The sequence below is a fragment of the Ascaphus truei genome, chromosome 4 (assembly GCF_040206685.1).
Source record: "Ascaphus truei isolate aAscTru1 chromosome 4, aAscTru1.hap1, whole genome shotgun sequence".
NCBI lineage: Eukaryota > Metazoa > Chordata > Amphibia > Anura > Ascaphidae > Ascaphus > Ascaphus truei.
The window spans coordinates 209,044,808-209,065,230 of NC_134486.1; the positions used below are offsets into that span (position 1 = coordinate 209,044,808).

Here is a 20,423-nt window from a genome sequence, read left to right on the forward strand (position 1 = left end):
ATTATGCGACAATAAAGACTTTTCTGTGTTTTACTTTTCCAGTTATGCCAGCAAGCAGAGATTGCCAGGCTATGAGTTAAGGGGGGGGGGGGGGGGGGGTTACAGAGAAAGTCTTGTCAGAATGTGTCTAGGTAGCGGGGTTCCAGAGTTGCTGGATACCCCAAAAATGTACCAGGGAATCAGGTCGGACTCTTGGATACATTGAGACACATTGCTCTGGTAAAATCTCCCCTTGAAAACGTTTGCGCGACTCACCGCTAGGACTCCCTGCTTCAGCACAGACCAGAAAGGCAAATGGGGCATAGGGGTGCAAGGTATCCCTGAAACGGTAAAGGAGTCCCTAGTATAAGGGGGGATGCCCAGTTAATGCCCTGATTACCCAGAACCTGGTATAGGGGTTCTGGGGGTACTCCAACCATAGATAAGGTTGCAAGGGTTTTAAAAGTCTAAGTCCAGTTTTCAGTGTGTGGGGATAAGGCTGGTGAAGATGAACCTGCTCGCTTTTTCATTCTATTCCCCATAACCAAAGGACTTAAAAATATGTGAAAGTACATTTTATTAAAGTGTATAAAAGTACAGATGCTTGTACATGGTATATGAGCTGGGGACTACCAGGTCAACGGTTCCGAGAGACCATGTGGCTACCAAGCTTGGTGCCATCAAGTCTACTCGGGTCCCGGACATGAAAGCCTCAGAGGTTGCCAAAGTGTGAAAGTCATTTGGGTCCCGGAGTTATGCTCAAGTATTCACAACCTGGGATGAATGGAAGTCATCAGACCACCATTTGCCCCAGACCGGACTGTGAGGAACCTAACTCAGCAGGTGGCTTTTGACTGACAAGTGGCAAAGGTGCTTGGCTGGCGCATGCCCTTGTCAGAATCCAAATCCACGCTTGCCCGGCTTAGATAGACTGACAACGCTCTGATTGGTTGGTAGGATTCTTCCCACACTCTCCGGACGAGAGATTCTAAGCGCGAGAACAGTAGTGGTAAATTTGAAACGACCAAAAGATGCTCTTCGAGAAATAGCAGCGAGCCGGCTTCAGAAATTTCAAAGCAATATATATTCTAAGTTCCACTTTTCAGGGCCAAGTTCTGAGAAGAGAACATAGCGATCACAGCTAGGATTGCAAGCCGAAAAGAGTACCGGGACGTTTGGTACTATCTCCCGGTCAAGAGATTTTGGCATCTCCGGAGGAAAGAGAGCGGTGGCGTGTGGAACTTCATGCCGATTTCAGTTCCAGGACAAATCCCGGTCAACCTAAAGACTTTGTTTTCTGTTCTATTTTACCTAGGAAAGTCTAGTTTATTAGACCAGACCACAAGCAAGTGTGTTTTCTCCTGTATTTTGTAATCTACTGTGTGTACGTCTGTTTCTATGGAATAAATGACAATTTATTTTACTATCTTGTTTTGCTCAGTGAATGATCCCGGTAAAAAGGTGTAAATACCTGGTCTCCCGTGACATACGTCAGTTTTAATTCAGTATTATCATATGCACATTTCTGCAGATGAATCTAATTGCCTTGATTATTTTATGAAGCAGAATTTACATTATGCAGATACTTTATATAGTAATCACTATATAAATTTACACAAAAAAGGACACATTTTTCCTCAAACCTGATTACACATGCATACCTATAAAACAACTTTTTTTTTTACCATAGTATAACGTTGATGATTATATAAAATGTAATTCAGTATATGCAATATGTACATATTCATTAATCACATTTCATATGCACAACTTCAACAGAACTGTTTTCATTGAGCTTACATTTCTGCAGATTTCTCATCTTCTTCATGATTTTATTAAGTAGAATAATTGACATGCCCTCCAACTGTACCTACTGTATTTAGCTGGTACATTATATGGTTTGGGTCCTCAAGAAAACACATGTACTTATTAAACAGAACATTTGTGTTTGGTAAACTGCATACTATAGGTAAGGGAACTTGCTTGAAAATACCCCCACCTAGCGCCAGTAAAGAAACTATAGTGGTATCTAATTTATATGCAAAATGCTGGAGGGTAACGATTGCTTTATACCCATAGTGATTACTATGAACTGTAGTACAATATTTACAAAGACGCACATACGGTATTTCTTTCTGAAAGCTTATTTCACATGGATACCTAATACAACTTTTTCCGGTACAACAGCATTATTGCGTGCACATTTCTGCAGTGTTCTCCTTCTTTAAATCAATTGCAATGTATAGTATGCATATATTCACTAATCAAATATTTTACATGAAGACCTTGATACAACTCATTCAGCTTTGTTATGTGCACATTTCTGCAGATTGATCTCACTGATGATTTTATGAAGTAGAATCATGCAGCTACAGTATATAACGATCACTATATACCCATCGATCACTATACATACATCACATCCACAGACACATAAATATAATTTTTTTTTCAAAACTTACAGTACATTACATGCATACCTTCAAATAACTGTTTGCCATAAATTACAGCATTATCGCAGGCATCTTTCTGATGACGTAGCACACGGAGTGGATGATTACATAATGCGTAATAATAAATATTTACGGTTCACTTATTTCGCATCCATAACTTTATACTACTCTGTAGCATCACATGCACATTTCTGCAGAGAGCTCGAGGTCGTTGGTGCCGTTGTGTAGCTACAGTAACAGTAAACACATCGCAGAGTAGGTCAGGTGCGGCGCGTGTGGGACACAGTACGTCACTCCCTGACATTCCATCACTGGGGCAGAGCGCTGTCACCGAGCAGCGCGTGCTGGTGAAGGTTCTTCGTGGGATTACACTTACCGTGGGGGTGGGCGAGTGATTCTTGATACTCTGCTACCAGCTCACTGCCTCTGGTGTGAGAGAGGAGGAGCTGTGGCCCCTTTGAGAAGTTGGCAGGAGGCCGAGCTACCGGCTGCAGGGATGGCATGGCATGGCATGGCATGGCTAAGCCACCAGCGGCCATGTTTTAATGGGGCAAGAAGGCCATGGTCGTATGGTAATGACTGGTAAAAATGAGGTAGCGTGGAGTCAAATCCATACTTTTTAACATCAGGGGCAAAAATGCTGGGCTATTTTGCTGTTATTGTCGGTTAGTGTATTATGTCATGTAGATCTATGGTGATTTCATACTGAAGTGGCTTGACACTTGAAGTTTTCGCCACACTCCACGTCCACTTCTTTTAAAGGTAAAGTGGGGCAAATGCCTGAATCAAACATGGCCGTCGATATCTTCAGCCTCAGTCGCGTGGCTGCTTTTTTTTCTCCATTTTTTTAAAAGTATCGTTTCCATAGTGAAGCGTCTCTCGAGCTGTGGAGGTGCCTCTAGCGCGCGCGCCAGTCCGGAAATAATCACAACTCCGGGGCCGGTCGCGCGCTTTAACTTTTTCCTGCACTGGAGTGAGTCGGTTCAGATGGTGCACAAGTGATCATTGCTGTAGTGGCACCTATTGTCATCGCAGTGCAATTCGTATTTACACAATATGAATAATCATCATAATATCATTACGATTGTCAACTCTGGCCCTATGGTACTGCGGGAATGTGAGTTTGGGCTCACATACTGTATACACACAGTAACAAGATAGATTCAGGATGGGCCAGGGATGAAAAAGATATGTTGATCTGTTATTGACACGCACTGGCAAGAGGGGTTTCTGTGGGGGAGGCAGTAGTAAAATGATGGTGTTTTTTTGGCTACATATGAGTGGACATATATAATATTGGCGCAATTTGTGATGTGTATTGAGAGAAGTGCTATTACAAAGTATTGCATTCCTTTTCCAAAAAGTTTACACTGGTATTAGTGTTAAATAAAGAAAGAGAGGGTGTTTTTTCTTAATATAAACTTTATTTTATAAATAAAAATCATTTGCAATAATTTTTTGGTACACCGTACTCCAGAGTCCCATCACGGATCATTCACTACCTTCAGGTATATCTATTACAGACAGGACCGCCAACAGAAATCGTGGGGCCCAGGACAAACATTTTGAGCAGGCCCCCACATCCCCCCCGTGTCGGCGGTATTGCCCGCTGCCCCCCCCCCTTTTCACACCTCACGAGCCCCCTCTCTTACCCCCCTCTTCCTATGTATTTGTCTCCCTTCCGTCTCTCTCACTCTCCCGCCTCGCATGTATTTCTCTCCCCTGCGTCTCACTCTTACTCACCTCTTTTCCTCACTCACCCCCTCTTCCTCCGTCAAGTCAATTACCCCACGCTCACTCATTCCCTCCCCCCTCACACAATTCCCCCACAAGATATATACCAAAAATATATTCCCACCCCCAATGCAAAAAACTTCCCACCCTCAATGCAAAACACTTCCCACCCCCAAATACATACAAAACAATCCCCACCGCCCCAAATACATACAAAAAACCCACCTACCCAATACATATTAAAAAACAAATACATATAACGACGCCACATACATACTGCTGCGGCAGAGTTTATTCGAGCATTTGCCCGTTCTCTGCCGCAGCAGTAGCCTGGCGCGCGCCCGAGAGTGACGGGCGCGCGCCGAAGCAGCGGAAGAGCGCCCTCCGATCGGGGCGCTCTCCCTACCGCTGCCGGGTCCCCCGGAACCCCCTGGACGCGCGTGCAGGGGGCGCACGCTCCCGAAGACGCGTGACCGCGCGTCACGCCGAGGGGCGGCCACTAGCAAGCCGGGAGATTTCCCGGCTTGCGGTACCGACCACACTCGAATAAAGTGTGTCGGTACTGTACATATATAAATACACACACACACATATATACACACACACATACATAAACACACACACACAATACATATTTAAAAAAAACAATACCTATAAAACCCACCAAAATACATATTAAAAAAATCCCAATGCATCTAAAAAAAAATACCCCAAATGCACATAAAAAAAGACCCCAATACCCTCTCCCCCCTCACCTCCTGCTCCAGCACAGACAGCTTCTTCCCGTCGCAATCTCTGCTGCCTGTGGCTTCCACCTGCTGCTGCCTGTAGCACGAGTCCCGTGCAGGGCACGTGGTAAGGAGGTGCGCGCTGCTCTCGGGTCAATGTGCTACAAGCGCGCGGAACGCTTGGCGGTTGGCCATCTTTTTTATTTATTTTTTATTTAATTAACTGGCGCCCGGCCGCTCAGGGGGGCCCGGCCTGTCTCACGGGGCCCAGGACGCCAGTACACTTTGTCCCCCCCCTGTTGGCGGCCCTGATTACAGAAAACTGATGAACTACATTATCACTGTAGTACTTCTCTTCAAGCTAAAACTCTGCTTTTTGCCAGTCAATCCCAAAAGTAGAAACTTCTAGATGTAGATGCTGGGGTCCCGGCCAGCCGACACAAGAAGTTGGGCGCAACATCCATGTTCGAATGCCAGGCCCCAGCTCTTCCCTGTCGGCGGTCTGGCCTTCATTGTAGCTCCACACCTGCACTGGTCGGTGCCGGAAGTTGTGCCTAATTTACGCATTCGCCTGTAGGGTCTCCCCCAAGTTAAGGAGGTGTATGTGTGTGTGTTAGAGGGTGTGGTGGTTATTGAGTGTGGGAAGTGGGTATTGAGTGTTGGGCATAAGAGGATAAGGGGGGTGAGTCGGGGGCTTTAAGGAATCGGGGAACACGCCCTCTGCGGCGTGCTCCCTCCTTACCTGCCGCATCTCAGTTCCCGCTCTCCGTTTAGAGCATGCACGCACCCGCGGTTCCCTACTCGTACCACGGAGGCCGGCCAACCCCGGTCGCGTCGCGCATTCTCTCACACATGGCGTGTACACGTGACGGCGTGCGCCGCCCTCCAGCTGCGAGTCAAGTTTCACGCCCCCTTGTGGTGTATTCTCTACCTGTGTGCCTAGTTTCCCTGATGTCTCCCTGTATGGCGTGCACCGCCCTCAAGCTGCGAGTTAAGATTCTCTATCTCTCTGAATGGCGTGCGCTGCCCTCTAGCTGCGAGTCAAGATCCTGTGTCTTTAAGTATTCTGAAGCTTCCTACACCATCTTGCTTTTTGGCAATTCCTGCCCTCTTCCTCCTGACAGGAAGTAAGCTTCTCTCTGACTTTCTCATTGCTATTAGTCATTTGCTGCCTGCCCTGGTTCCTGCTAGTACTACCATCGCATGCTGTTCCTGCCTGGACCTCCTTGGGACCTTTACTCATCTCCTTTCTATTCCGGAAGACTGGGACAGTCATTCATTTACTACTGAGGTTAGTTTACCGTCGGGTAGTGTAGGACCTGCTGATTAGGGTTTATATACTGGACACCTAACAAGCTCCTATTGAACCCCCAAAATAACCACAACATATATATAAGCATATGAGTGTCACAGAGGAGTGCTACTGAGCATGGCAATATATATTTAAAACCAGAGACAGAACATAAAACACAGACAAAGCTCAGTTTTAGCACATCTAGTGAAACTCATACACGGTACAGTGCCTAAATATATATGTATAAATATCCATTAAGTAAAATGGTCTTTTAGTTTGACATTTTTGGCCAAAATTGTTGTAAGCCCCTGAGCCAACTTCACGGCAGACCACAATTCAGGGGTCCCTAACGCTAATATAAATTCTTAATAACCTGTGTAATAACAGGAAGAATGATTTATAGTAAATCTGTCAATATTAGTTGCAAAGTTCTAAGTCTGATTGAAGCCTTTATTAACCTGTACATTACCAGGAAAAGCACTCTGTATTAGAGTTGTGAAATATATATTGCCATGCTCAGTAGCACTCCTCTGTGACACTCATATGCTTATATATATGTTGTGGTTATTTTTGGGGGTTCAATAGGAGCTTGTTAGGTGTCCAGTATATTTCACAATTGTGTTTCAGCTAGTCCTGGCTGATTGGAGGTTGGCAACCTCCTACTTAATTTAAGCTCACCCCCTCCCACATTTAAATGGTTAAGGGCTCACTCCATAGCATCTTCCACACAGGGGAACTTGTTTGCTTGCTGGATGGTTGTGACAACTCTAATACAGAGTGCTTTTCCTGGTAATGTACAGGTTAATAAAGGCTTCAATCAGACTTAGAACTTTGCAACTAATATTGACAGATTTACTATAAATCATTCTTCCTGTTATTACACAGGTTATTAAGAATTTATATTAGCGTTAGGGACCCCTGAATTGTGGTCTGCCGTGAAGTTGGCTCAGGGGCTTACAACAATTTTGGCCAAAAATGTCAAACTAAAAGACCATTTTACTTAATGGATATTTATACATATATATTTAGGCACTGTACCGTGTATGAGTTTCACTAGATGTGCTAAAACTGAGCTTTGTATGTGTTTTATGTTCTGTCTCTGGTTTTAAATATATATTGCCATGCTCAGTAGCACTCCTCTGTGACACTCATATGCTTATATATATGTTGTGGTTATTTTGGGGGTTCAATAGGAGCTTGTTAGGTGTCCAGTATATTTCACAATTGTGTTTCAGCTAGTCCTGGCTGGTTGGAGGTTGGCAACCTCCTACTTAATTTAAGCTCACCCCCTCCCACATTTAAATGGTTAAGGGCTCACTCCATAGCATCTTCCACACAGGGGAACTTGTTTGCTTGCTGGATGGTTGTGACAACTCTAATACAGAGTGCTTTTCCTGGTAATGTACAGGTTAATAAAGGCTTCAATCAGACTTAGAACTTTGCAACTAATATTGACAGATTTACTATAAATCATTCTTCCTGTTATTACACAGGTTATTAAGAATTTATATTAGCGTTAGGGACCCCTGAATTGTGGTCTGCCGTGAAGTTGGCTCAGGGGCTTACAACAATTTTGGCCAAAAATGTCAAACTAAAAGACCATTTTACTTAATGGATATTTATACATACAGTATATATTTAGGCACTGTACCGTGTATGAGTTTCACTAGATGTGCTAAAACTGAGCTTTGTCTGTGTTTTATGTTCTGTCTCTGGTTTTGATTAGGGTTTACCTTGACGTGGTAGCAGGCTTACAATACCTTGGCCAAAGTATTCAACTAAAGAACCCTTACTTTGAACTTAGTATTTGCTGCACTCTTTTGTTACTGGCACTATGCCTTTAAGGAGGCTGGACGTCCTCCAAGAAGCATTTCTATTGTGACCTTGTGCTCTGGACTCTTTCCTCCCCGGCTCCTCTCTAGTTCTTGTTATTAGTTCCTGAGTTTCCGGAGGCCTGCTGCTACCCTCCATGCAGAGGCCTGTGTTCCTGTGTTTCCTGAGGCCTGCTGCTATTCTTCACGCAGAGGCCTGTGTACCATGTTTCCTGAGACCTGGTACACAGGGGGTGTAAGAGAGGGTAAGTTGCCTATTTATTCTTTTTTCCCAAGTGCATAACCTTACATTTATCTGTATTAAACTTCATCTGCCATTTACCTGCCCAAGTTTCCAGTCTATCCAAGTCCTAGAAAGAAATTACATCCTGCTCTTATTTTACTACATTACACAATTTAGTGGCGTCCGCAAAGATGGAGACTTTGCTCTCTATGCTAACCTCAAGGTCATTAATAAATAAGTTAAAAAGCAGGGGTCCCAGTACCGATCCCTGAGGTACTCAAATAACATCTTTAGCCCATCCTAAAAAAGTTCAATTTATTATAACTCTCTGTCTATCCTTCAACCAGTTTTCAATCCAGATGGAAATATTTTTACCAAGTCCAATTTCCTTTATTTTGTACACTAACCTATTGTGTGGCTGGTCTTATCCCTGTTAAACAGGCTTGCCTCTAATCCAGCAGTGTGCTGGTTAATTGCACACCTGCAATTGCAACTCAATCCCAAAGAAGATGAACTGGCAACACCATGGAGTGGAAAGAGTGCAGAAGGACAGCTTCAAGAGTGGAAAACTCAAAGGGCTATTCTCAAACGCTCTGCAACTGTTGCCATACAGTCTGCCTACAAAAAGAGGAGCGCCCGACGCAAGGGAGATCTCATGACCGCGTACTCGGTAAAAAGACTTTACTTGGAAAAAGTTCTCCTCGACGGGAGGAGACACAAATAAACTGGAGAAAGGGCTCCAATCCCAGCGGGACTGACCTGCACAGACACTGATCTGCGCAGACACTGACCTGCGCAGACACTGACCTGCGCAGACACTGACCTGCGCAGACACTGACCTGCGCAGACACTGACCTGCGCAGACACGCGCCCGCGCAGACACGCGCCCGCGCAGACACGCGCCCGCATAGACACGCGCCCGCACAGACACGCGCTCGCACAGATGCGCCCGCACAGACACACACACGCGCCCGCACAGACACGCGCCCGCACAGACACGCACACGCGCCCGCACAGACACGCACACGCACCCGCACAGACACGCACACGCGCCCGCACAGACACGCGCCCGCACAGACACGCACACGCGCCCGCACAGACACGCACACGCGCCCGCACAGACACGCACACGCGCCCGCACAGACACGCACACGCACCCGCACAGACACGCACACGCGCCTGCACAAACACTCCGACATACTGTGGGAAGTATACGATCGACGGGGGACGGCTAGGGTAAGGGATGGGAGGTGTAGGACGCAGACACAAGACGTAAGAGGGAAAGACTACAGGACAACAGCGCCGGTTGAAGGCGTACCACGATACCGCAGAGAGACCTGCGGACGGAGAACCGCCCCGGACAACAACAGAGGAGGAAGTGGAGCAGCCAGTGAGTCGCAGCACCCTCAAAACTCCTGCAGAAACCACCCCACCAAGCCAGAAGTGGCAAGGAGTAGAGGAAAACTGCTCCCTCCTGTAGTATCCCACAGATACTCAGTAAAGGTAACCGTAGTCTGTGCCTGATAAGTGGAGTCGTGGTGTTTCTCTGCCGAGAGATTATACACTATTGTGGAAACTTTAAGGTATGTGTGAAGAGCCAGGGAGGCTCCAGGCGAAGGGTTAATACCCAACAATACAATACCTGTTTATGCAAACTATCTTATACTTTCACTCGGTGAGAGCCGCAAACAGCATGCAAGAGGTCTGTGTTTTCACTGTCCTCTCACCTCTTAGGCTTTGGTCCGGCTGCGCGCGCGGCCGCGTGCGCGTTCCTCACCAGCAGGGGTATCCTTCTTGAGCCGGTCCCAGTCCCCCCTCGCTGCACGGCTCACAACGTGTTGTGATGTGTCAGCCGCCAGGGGATGCAAGAAAATTGTGATCCCGAGCGGTGACGCGTCATGTGGTGCGCTGATGAGCCTATCAGCGGCGGGGCGGGAGCTGTCAGAGAGCTTCCTCCACAAGGTAGGGGGTGGTGTGTGTGTTTGTGTATCAACGTCCGTGAGGAGGGCATTTGTGGGGGAAGGGGGAGGGAGCGGGAGCTGCTTACCTTCCAGCAGCCTGCAGCCCGGGAGACCGAGCCCGTGGAGGGAGGGGGGATTGTAGCGGGTCCCTCCGCTCAAACCACGCCCCCTTGCACTCAAACCACACAATCCTCCGCTCAAACCACGGCCGCCGCTCCCTACAAACCGCAGGTAGCGGTCTGTGCCTCTCAGCGCGCTGCCTGCAGCAAATATTTACTATGAGCACCAACAATATAAAGTTTGACTATTTTTTCTATCACCCACACCAACCAAACTCAGCAATAAACATTAAGTGTTTCAGATTTACAGCGTGTCAAAAACAAAGGAAAATAGCATTACTATTTCTTTTAACAACTATTTTGACACACACCATCAGCTGGACTCTATTGGTATACTGATACAATATATTCATATGATTTCTGCTTAGAGTCAGATGTTAGACATTATCTGCATTAAGTTTAACTTGTACTGCCTAGTTGGTTCAAAAGAGATCTATAATTCTCAAGTGTTTCCCCCACGGAGGATGTACAAAGTTAACATAGAGATCACTATTATTGTGAACAATTAAAGTGTTTATCCATATGCATGCATAGTTAATACATGTATGCAAGGGGCCTTTCTAAAGTGAAAAGTGTCTGTTCTTTTAGAAGTTCATATTAAGATAAATGTTTTATTTTTTCTAATGCTTTAAGAGTTAATATTGTGTTGGTGTAATTTGCACCCAGCTGGGATTATTGTTTTTTAAGAAGTATCAATGTTTTATTTTTATTGTTCATTTTTTATTAAAATTAATTTTGTACCACACACATTTAGAGTGAGGTCTTATTTGGAATTCCTTGGCCTCTGAGACATATGGTTCTCTATCTATTTGATTCCATGCGGTGTTGAGTCGGTGTTGCTTCTCAGAGGGAGACTATTTATTACCACCCAGTTGCATGGGTTCAGGAGTGTCAGAGTAAGAAGATTCCGGCAAAGCGGGGTGGAAAAAAGACGATCTGGGAGCGAGTTGGCGATGACGGAAGCGGTCAGAACTCCTTTCTTGCAAACGTTGGTCTACGCGGATGCAGACAGCGATAAGATCCTCAAGATCCATTGGGCGCTTTTGTGCCACGAGTTCGTCTTTAAGTGACTCCGAAAGACCCTGCCAGAAGGCCGATAACAACGCCTAGTTATTCCGGCAACCGGTCTCTGCAGCGATGGTACAAACCTCAAGAGCGTATCTGGCGACCGGACGGTTTCCCTGGGAGATTTGAAAAAGAGAGGAGGCAGCAGTTACCTTGCGACCAGGTGTGTCAAAGACTCTACGGAATTCCCTGGCGAATAGTCCGAAGTCCTGAGTTAGGTCCGATCTTTGTTCCCAGATGGGAGAAGCCCAGGCCAGGACATCGTCAGTGAGTAGTGAAATAATATACGCCACCTTGGATCTCTGGGAAGGAAAGTGAGAAGGCGTGATCTCGAACTGGATGAAGCATTGGTTCAAGAACCCCCGGCATCCATGCAGATCTCCAGCATAGCGGTTGGGAGTCGGGGTTCAGAAGTCGTGGTCACAGACCTAAGGGTACGCGTAGGGGTGGAAGAACCCGACAGAACTGGAGTAGGAAGAGGGGCTTGCGCCTGGACAGAGAGAGAAGGTTCTGTCGCAAGTCCATGCGTCGTTTGTTCTGCTCTAGATATGTCTCTATTTTAGAGAAAATGTTGGCGTGCGTGCTCAAGACTCTCCCCACCTTGGTGGGGTCCATGTTTGTTGGGCTGAGCATACTGTCACGATGTGAGCACCACAAACAAGCCGTGACCGCGGGGCCGAGGTGGGGATGGATATAAACACCACCCACAGCCGCGTGGGCGCATCTGGAGTGTAAGTTGGTCAATGTAGCCGAGTCTGGGTTGGAGAGGCACGCATAGTCCATATACTTGCCGGGGTCTGGGTTGGAGAAGTACCGATCGTTGTAGGTACTATTAGCTGGTGTCCGGGTTGGAGAGAGGAGAATAGTCATTGTACGGGTGCCGAGGTCAGGGTTGGAGAGATGTGGATTGTCGTAGATAGCCGGGATCAGGAGTACAGAAGAGCAGAGTCCAAAACAAGCTGGGTCAATAACAGAGAGCTGTGAACAAGAGGACAAGACAAGACTGCTGTCAAGGATTGGACTTCGGCTGAAGTGGATCCCAGTGGCAGGAACAGCAGGGAACGAAGTAGGGGTCACAAGCAGAGATCAGAGGCAGGCAGCAGGTAGCGAAGTAAGGAAACAAGCAGGGGTCCGAGGCAGGCGGCAGGTAGCGAAGTCAGGAAACAAGCAGAGGTCGGCAACGAGGAAACTGGAACAGGATGATAGCAATAGCTAGCACAGCAGTAAACACAGGAACCTTGCAGGAGCTAAGGAATCAGTATAAACAGGCAAGGGAGGAACAGGAAAGGGAGGTTTATATAGGCAGGCTGAGAGGTGGAGCACAGGTGCAGAGGTGTCAGGTATCAGAGTCTGGAATGTTCCTTAGTTTAGCAGCAGCAATCCCGGTGGACAAGTATAGGTACTGCAGGCTAGAACAAGACATTGAGAGTGGCAGCAGTCCCGGTGGCCAAGCATGGATACAGCAGGCTAGAGAATATGACAACTGCAAGGCTAGGAAGCAATGAACACAAAGAAACATAACATTACTCCCCCCTCCCAAGAGCGTTCTCCGGACGATCCTTGCTAGGCTTGTCTGGATATCGTCGGTGGAAAGCTTTGACTAGTCGCGGAGCATGTACAAAATCTTTGGGTTCCCAAGACCTCTCCTCTGAGCCATAGCCCCCCCAGTGAACCAGGTACTGTAGTTTCCCTCGGTGTAACCTGGAATCCAAAATTCTTTCCACAATGAATTCCTCTTCGTTATCCACGAGGACGGGTTCAGGGGGAGGAAGTCTCCGTCCAGGAAACGGGTTCTCACGGAAAGGTTTCAGCAGAGAAGAATGAAACACAGGGTGTATTTTGATGGTCTCAGGAAGCTCTAATCTGAAGGACACTGGATTTATTAGTGCTGAGATGCGAAATGGCCCGATGTATTTTTGGCCCAATTTAATGGTTGGAACCTTTAGACGTAGATTTTTTGTAGAAAGCCAGACTTTATCCCCGACTTGAAATTCTGGGGAGGGTCTGCGGTGTTGGTCTGCTGCTCTTTTGTACTTTACTTGAGTCTCACGAAGTGTCTCTTTGAGGGTCTCCTGGATGTCTCGCAGAGTCTCCAGTTTCTCTGTAACTGCCGGAATGGGGCCCGAAGATGGAAAACGAGGAATAAAGGTTGGATGAAATCCATAATTTGAGAAAAAGGGGCTCTTCTGAGTCGATGAATGATGTGAGTTGTTGTATGAAAACTCAGCTAATGGTAGGAAATCAATCCAGTCATCCTGGAGATGACAAACAAAACATCGTAAGTATTGTTCCAAAGTCTGATTGGTCCTTTCTGTCTGGCCATTGGATTGTGGATGATAGCCAGACGATAAATTTAAACGAATTCCTAGAGAGGAACAGAAGGTCCTCCAAAATTTTGAAGTGAATTGTACCCCTCTATCGGATATGATCTCATCAGGAGACCCGTGAAGCCGAAACACCTCTTTCACAATCAACTTGGTTGTCTGGTCTGCAGAAGGAAGATTCTGTGCTGCAATGAAGTGAGCCATCTTTGTAAGTCGATCCACCACTACCAGGATGGTATTATGTCCATTTGATCGGGGCAGGTCAACAATAAAATCCATTGATATGGACCCCCAAGGGCGAGTTGGAACCGGAAGAGGCTGCAGTAAACCCACAGGTGATCCTCGAGGGGTCTTGGTCCTAGCACAAGTCTCACAGGAGAGGACATAGTCTTTAACATCTTGTGCTAATTTAGGCCACCAAAAAGAGCGAGACAACAGTTCCTGTGTCTTGAGGACACCTGGGTGACCAGCGGGTCGGGAGTCGTGCATTAATTGGAGCACCTCTAATCTTACCTCCTTAGGGACGAACAGACGATCCTTACAGTTCCAGAGACCATCACAAAGAAATAGTTCTGCTTCCGGAGGAGGGTTTTTAAGAAAAGTGTCATTTGAGTAGGCTCCCTTTATTCGTGTGAGGAGATCGGCAGAGAATGTGACGCCCAAAAAATTTCTTTTTGGAAGAATAGTTTCTTCTTGCTCTTTGTCTGAACTAGGATTAGGAAAGGACCGTGACAAGGCGTCGGCTTTCCCATTCTTGGAGCCAGGGCGGTATGAGATATGGAACTGAAATCTTGCAAAGAAGAGAGCCCATCTGGCTTGTCGCGCAGACAGTCTCTTTGCGGACCGAATGAATTCAAAGTTCCTGTGATCCGTAAAGACCGTAATTGGATGATTGGCCCCCTCCAGTAGATGTCTCCACTCAGAGAATGCAGCTTTTATAGCTAAGATTTCTTTGTTTCCGATGTCATAATTTCGTTCAGCTGTTGACATTTGGTATGAATAAAAGGCACATGGATGAAGGAGCATCTTGGTTCCAATTCTTTGTGAGAGAATGGCACCAACAGCGGAGTCTGATGCATCCACTTCCAAGATGAATGGTAATTCTGGATTTGGATGGATGAGGATAGGGGCAGATGTGAAGAGTGACTTCAATTGTTCGAATGCCGCATCCGCTTTAGGAGACCATTTGAAAGGGAATTCTTTCCATGTGAGTTGGGTGATTGGGGCAATAATGCCAGAGAAATTTTTAATAAAGCGTCTATAGAAATTGGCAAAACCCACAAATCTCTGAATGTCCTTTTCATTTCGAGGGATTGGCCATTCCACCACGACTTGAATCTTGCCTGGGTCCATACTCAAACCCTCGGGAGAGATGATGTAACCGAGAAATTGCATGCTGGTCTTTTCAAATTCGCATTTTTCTAACTTGATGTACAATTTGTACTTACGGAGACGCTCAAGTACAATTCGGACATGTCTCTGATGATCCATGATGTTATCTGAGAAGACAAGGATGTCATCCAGGTATGCCACTACGAATTGGTCCAATAACTCTCGGAGGACATCATTTATTAAATGCTAGAAGGTAGCAGGGGCATTACAGAGTCCAAAAGGCATCACCAGATATTCATAGTGCCCATAACGGGTTTGGAAGGCTGTTTTCCATTCGTCACCGGGTCGAATGCGGACCAAATTATACGCTCCTCTGAGATCTAATTTGGTAAAGATTTTGGCTGACCGAATTTTTTCCAATAGTTCAGGAATCAGAGGTAATGGGTACCTGTTCTTCACCGTAATCTTATTTAGTTCCCGATAGTCAATGCAGGGGTGTAGAGAACCGTCTTTCTTTCCCACGAAGAAGAGCGCAGCGCCTGCTGGAGAAGTAGAGGGTCGGATAAAACCCTTTGATAGGTTCTCCTGTAGGTAGTCATTGAGGACCTTCAATTCCAGTTCTGAGAGGGAATAGATTCTTCCAAACGGAATGGCAGCACCCGGTAATAATTCAATGGGACAGTCATAAGAGCAATGTGGAGGAAGCGTATCTGCGTTCTTCTTGTCACACACATCTAAAAACTCAGAGTAAGGAGCCGGCAGAAGATTTTCTTGAGACGAGGAAATCTTATGTATTCCTACACACTCTGGTATAGGAGTTTTAGGTCGACAGGCTAGCTGACAGTGCTCTGAGGGAAACGTGAGGGTCTTTGTCTTCCAGTCAATTAGTGGGTTATGGATCATGAGCCATGGAATTCCCAGAATCACTGGAAACAAAGGTGATGGAATGAGACCAAAATAAATCTTCTCCTGGTGATTGGGCTCCATGATTAGTGTTAAGTTACTGGTTTCATGGGTAACAGGTCCAGAGCTCAAGGGAGAACCGTCAACGACTTCCATCCTTTCTGGCGATTCCTTGGCTACAAATGATACCGAATTGTTCTTGGCGAATTCTATGTCCATAAAATTCCCTGCGCCCCTGAGTCGACCATTACTGTGGTTGAAAAACGATATGTTCCTTCCTCGATTATAATAGGAACCAGGAGGTGAGGGTGTAGCGAAGGAGGGTTATCTTTCCCTTGATAAGCAGAGAAAACAGTCTTTGAAATAGCGTGCAGCTGATTTCTCCTAGGGCTCTGGAAAGAAGACCACCTGGACTTGTTTGGGCAATCAGCGAGATAGTGCCCATCATTTCCGCAATATAAACAGAGATCTTCTGTTTGGCGTCTATTCCTTGCCCCGGTTGAGATGGGTCCCCGCAGTGTATTTACTTGCATCGGCTCCTCCTCAGTCTCCCTGGAACGTCTTGGGGTACTGACATCTCTAAACCCGGGGTTGCTTGGCATGAACCCCTGTCTCTCCAATCGTCTTTCCGTAAGCCTGCGATCAATTTGGATGCATAAACGGACAAAGTCCTGAAATCTCTCTGGGGGCTCCACCCGGGCTAGTTCGTCTTTAACTTGCTCAGAGAGGCCCTGCTGAAAATGATATTTCTGCGCGGCCTCATTCCAATCAGTATCGTTAACCCATCTGCGGAATTCAGCGGCGTATTCAGCTGCCGAGCGTCTTCCTTGACGAAGATTGTTCAGAGTTGCCTCAGCGGTTGCACTACGATTTGGGTCATCAAAAATAAGACTCATGGCTTCGATGAACTCTTCCAGGTCCCTTAGTAGTGGGCTATCTTGTTCTAACATAGGGGAGACCCAAGCAAGGGCCTCATCCTTGAGCAGGGTTATGATCAGTCCAACCTGGGCTTCTTCGGTATGATAAATGATGGGCTGAAGCTTGAACACAAGTCTGCATTGATTAAGAAAATTCCGGAAAGATTGTTTTTTCCCCCAAAATTTTTCTGGAAGGGATATACGGGGTGCGGTTTGCACAGGAACAGTGTTTTGACCAGACAAGGTGATTAAGGCTGCACGTAGTTCACGATTCTCAGCTTCCGCGGTGGTGGCTTGTTCTTCCAAGCGGCCAAGACAATTAAACACGTGTCTTTGTTGTTCCTGGTAACCAACCATGATATGTTGTAAGTCATGGAGTGTCTGAGCCTGAGCCGGGTCTGTTCCAGCGGAATCCATGGTAGGGCCTGTTTATTCTGTCAAGGATTGGACTTCGGCTGAAGTGGATCCCAGTGGCAGGAACAGCAGGGAGCGAAGTAGGGGTCACAAGCAGAGATCAGAGGCAGGCAGCAGGTAGCGAAGTAAGGAAACAAGCAGGGGTCCGAGGCAGGCGGCAGGTAGCGAAGTCAGGAAACAAGCAGAGGTCGGCAACGAGGAAACTGGAACAGGATGATAGCAATAGCTAGCACAGCAGTAAACACAGGAACCTTGCAGGAGCTAAGGAATCAGTATAAACAGGCAAGGGAGGAACAGGAAAGGGAGGTTTATATAGGCAGGCTGAGAGGTGGAGCACAGGTGCAGAGGTGTCAGGTATCAGAGTCTGGAATGTTCCTTAGTTTAGCAGCAGCAATCCCGGTGGACAAGTATAGGTACTGCAGGCTAGAACAAGACATTGAGAGTGGCAGCAGTCCCGGTGGCCAAGCATGGATACAGCAGGCTAGAGAATATGACAACTGCAAGGCTAGGAAGCAATGAACACAAAGAAACATAGGATTATACACAGCCAATTTGCTAGTGGGGCAGCTGAGCATAAGTAGGAGAGAGCAAAAAATGAGCAACCTGCATGGTGGAGGTGCATCTGGAGCGAAGGCTGTTATTGGTGATTCCGAAGAAGGGAACAGGTGAGATGAGGATGCCTGACAAGGTCTGATGAGGCAGACCCTGTGCGTGCCGAACGGGTGCTGCTTGTGCGCGTGCCCCCGACCTCAGCGCGAGGACACAAGCTGGAGGCAGAGCCGGAGGAAGAGGCATTAAGCCTGGAGCAGGGTGCGCACGCGAGCCGTTTTCCGGGTGGTCCCCGAAGGAGAGGCATCCCCACCAGCGGCGGAAGCGGGGAAGGCAGGAGCCTCGGCAGCAAGCGGAGGTGAGTGGGGAGCATGCTGAGGGTGGCGTAACTCCCGATCCTTACTAGCGCTGATGCCCAGAGTAACAGAGTTTGTGGGTTATAATCCTGTTGGGTCTGATACCAGTCAAGTTATTAAGTGCCTCAGGCTTGTCAACTCAGTATAGTTCTTATGGGCAGTCTTTTAGGAAATGCAGGATGTTACTTATCATGGGAGACCAGAACTTTTAACACCAGGATCACTATCACCAGATGAGACAAAGAAGTTGAATAAATGGAATTTATTCTGGCAAGCCAGCAGACAATACAAAATACACAATATCAAGATACAATACCAACTGGGGGCCTGGGGGGAAGACACTAGCCTCGACTAGGTGCAGGGGCCTGCTTCAGGTAGGCTTACCCTGTCCGCTTCTCATCCTGGACTCTCAAAGTGCTATACACACAGTAGCAGCGTTGAAATCCCCACCAGTTTAATCACCGTCAAACTCTCAAGATGTTCTGGTACTGTGATCGGTAGTGCTCCTTACATAGCCCTCGGTGGCTATCCTTACTATGGAAAAGGAGCCGTCGACCAATCAGGCTACGGATTGAGAGAGTGCAGCCAATGCAAGAGGACGGGGCATGCGGAAGCATTCAAGACCACCCCGTGGAGCTGCTGGGAAGTGGCGAATTCAAACTGGCCAATGGGAACTGTGCCTACGGGGCTCCGATCCGGTAACGGCTCCCCCTGACCAGCCCTATACCTCCCACTCGCAGCTCCCAGCCTTTGTCTCATACCATCATTGCTATGCAGGCGCCTCGGCTGATTCAATCACCGAGTCTGCCTCCTTAGAAATGAACATACATTACTGTAAAAGGGGACTTATCCCTGTTCACAAATGTGCCTCTAATCCAGCAGTGTGGTGGTTAACTGCGGGTAGGCAATTAACTAACACCACCTGCCTGATTTAGATGGCTTAGAAAAGCCTGTCTGTTGAGACAGGGAGTGAGACTCCTTTGCTCACACCTGAGCTGAACCTTGGAGGCAGGACAGAGATTCCATAGTCCACAACTGGGCTGAACCAAGGAAGGGACACTTGTCTTGACACTTGTCTTGAGCCCTGCCATAAGAAATAGCAGAGCTGCTTTCAAGACACAGAGGAACCTTCTAAACCTGAATGCTGACACACCCTGAGGAAAAGGAAGCTGAACCAGGGACAGAGAAGATGTTCCCTCCAAACCACAAGGAACGGATAAGACTTTCATTTATGAGACTTTCTATATCTGCTTATTTCATGCTATATATTTGGGGCTGGTAAAGAGCCTAGCTAACCAACCCAGTCAGAGAGGGCTGAGCTATATGTGTAGATAGTCTCCAAAGCAGAGATAGGTTTTCTTTGTTTGGCTCACTATTTCGCTTATGTTGTTTTTTTTTGCTGTTTTAAGCGACAGGCACAATAAAGTCTTGTTATGATTTCACCTTACAACAGTCTCCATTGTGTACCTCTGCACATGTCCTCCTACAATTACCCACAATACAAGTCTGCTATCTGGGGGAAAATACAGTCATACCAGGAATAAAAGTGCTTTACATGAAATACATCTCCCGGTACCGTTCCACCCAATACATACATTAATAATCCCATTCCCCAATTTACAGTTATGGGGCTCGTTTTGATGAGGTGTCATGTCACATAAAATGTAGCCACCATGCAAGCCCACATAGGCGGCTAAAAACACACGGTTTTAGGGGTAGCTAGCCGGGCTTCACCTTTATTATATGAGGCCAGCTACCCCTAAAACTGTGTGTTTTTAGCCGCCTAAGTTCTCCTCGGCGTCTGGCTTCAAAATGAGACGACATAGGCTTTTATAATCCCAACTCTGATTGGCTGTGGTAGACCATATGACAGAGGCTTTGCTTCAGCCAATCAGAGTTGGGATTTCGTTCCCACGCTCTGATTGGCTACCGTATCATGTGTCGCTGGCCATCTTTGTTTTCATGACGTCATCTTAAAGGCAATTGAAGCTCAGCCATTCTGATTGGCTGGCGTGATTGCCTTTAAATGACGTCATCATTTTCCCCCCCCAAATCACATGTTTTTCACGGCCCAATCAGGGCTGTGGGAACCATTTGACGAAAATGTGACGTCATAGGCCTATAAAAGCCTATGTCGTCTCATTTTTAAGCCAGACGCTGAGAAGGACGGACCTCCTACAAATAGAAGAGGACCAGGGTGTTGGCGCTAGAAGAGAAGAAGACAGAAGAAAGAAGAATAC

At 46.9% G+C, this 20,423-nt stretch overlaps 1 protein-coding gene across 4 annotated transcripts in view; it reads right to left on the reverse strand.

Moving 5' to 3' along the window:
- LOC142493194 (uncharacterized) overlaps positions 1–3,262 on the reverse strand; it is a 254,494-nt gene extending 251,232 nt beyond the window's left edge. For 3 of the 4 annotated variants that reach the window (XM_075596808.1, XM_075596807.1, XM_075596804.1), the window contains exon 1: positions 2,460–2,793. The gene's annotated coding sequence lies outside the window, so the exon portion shown is untranslated. The other variant, XM_075596805.1, reaches the window with a different exon arrangement.
- Positions 3,263–20,423: the final 17,161 nt, after the last annotated feature.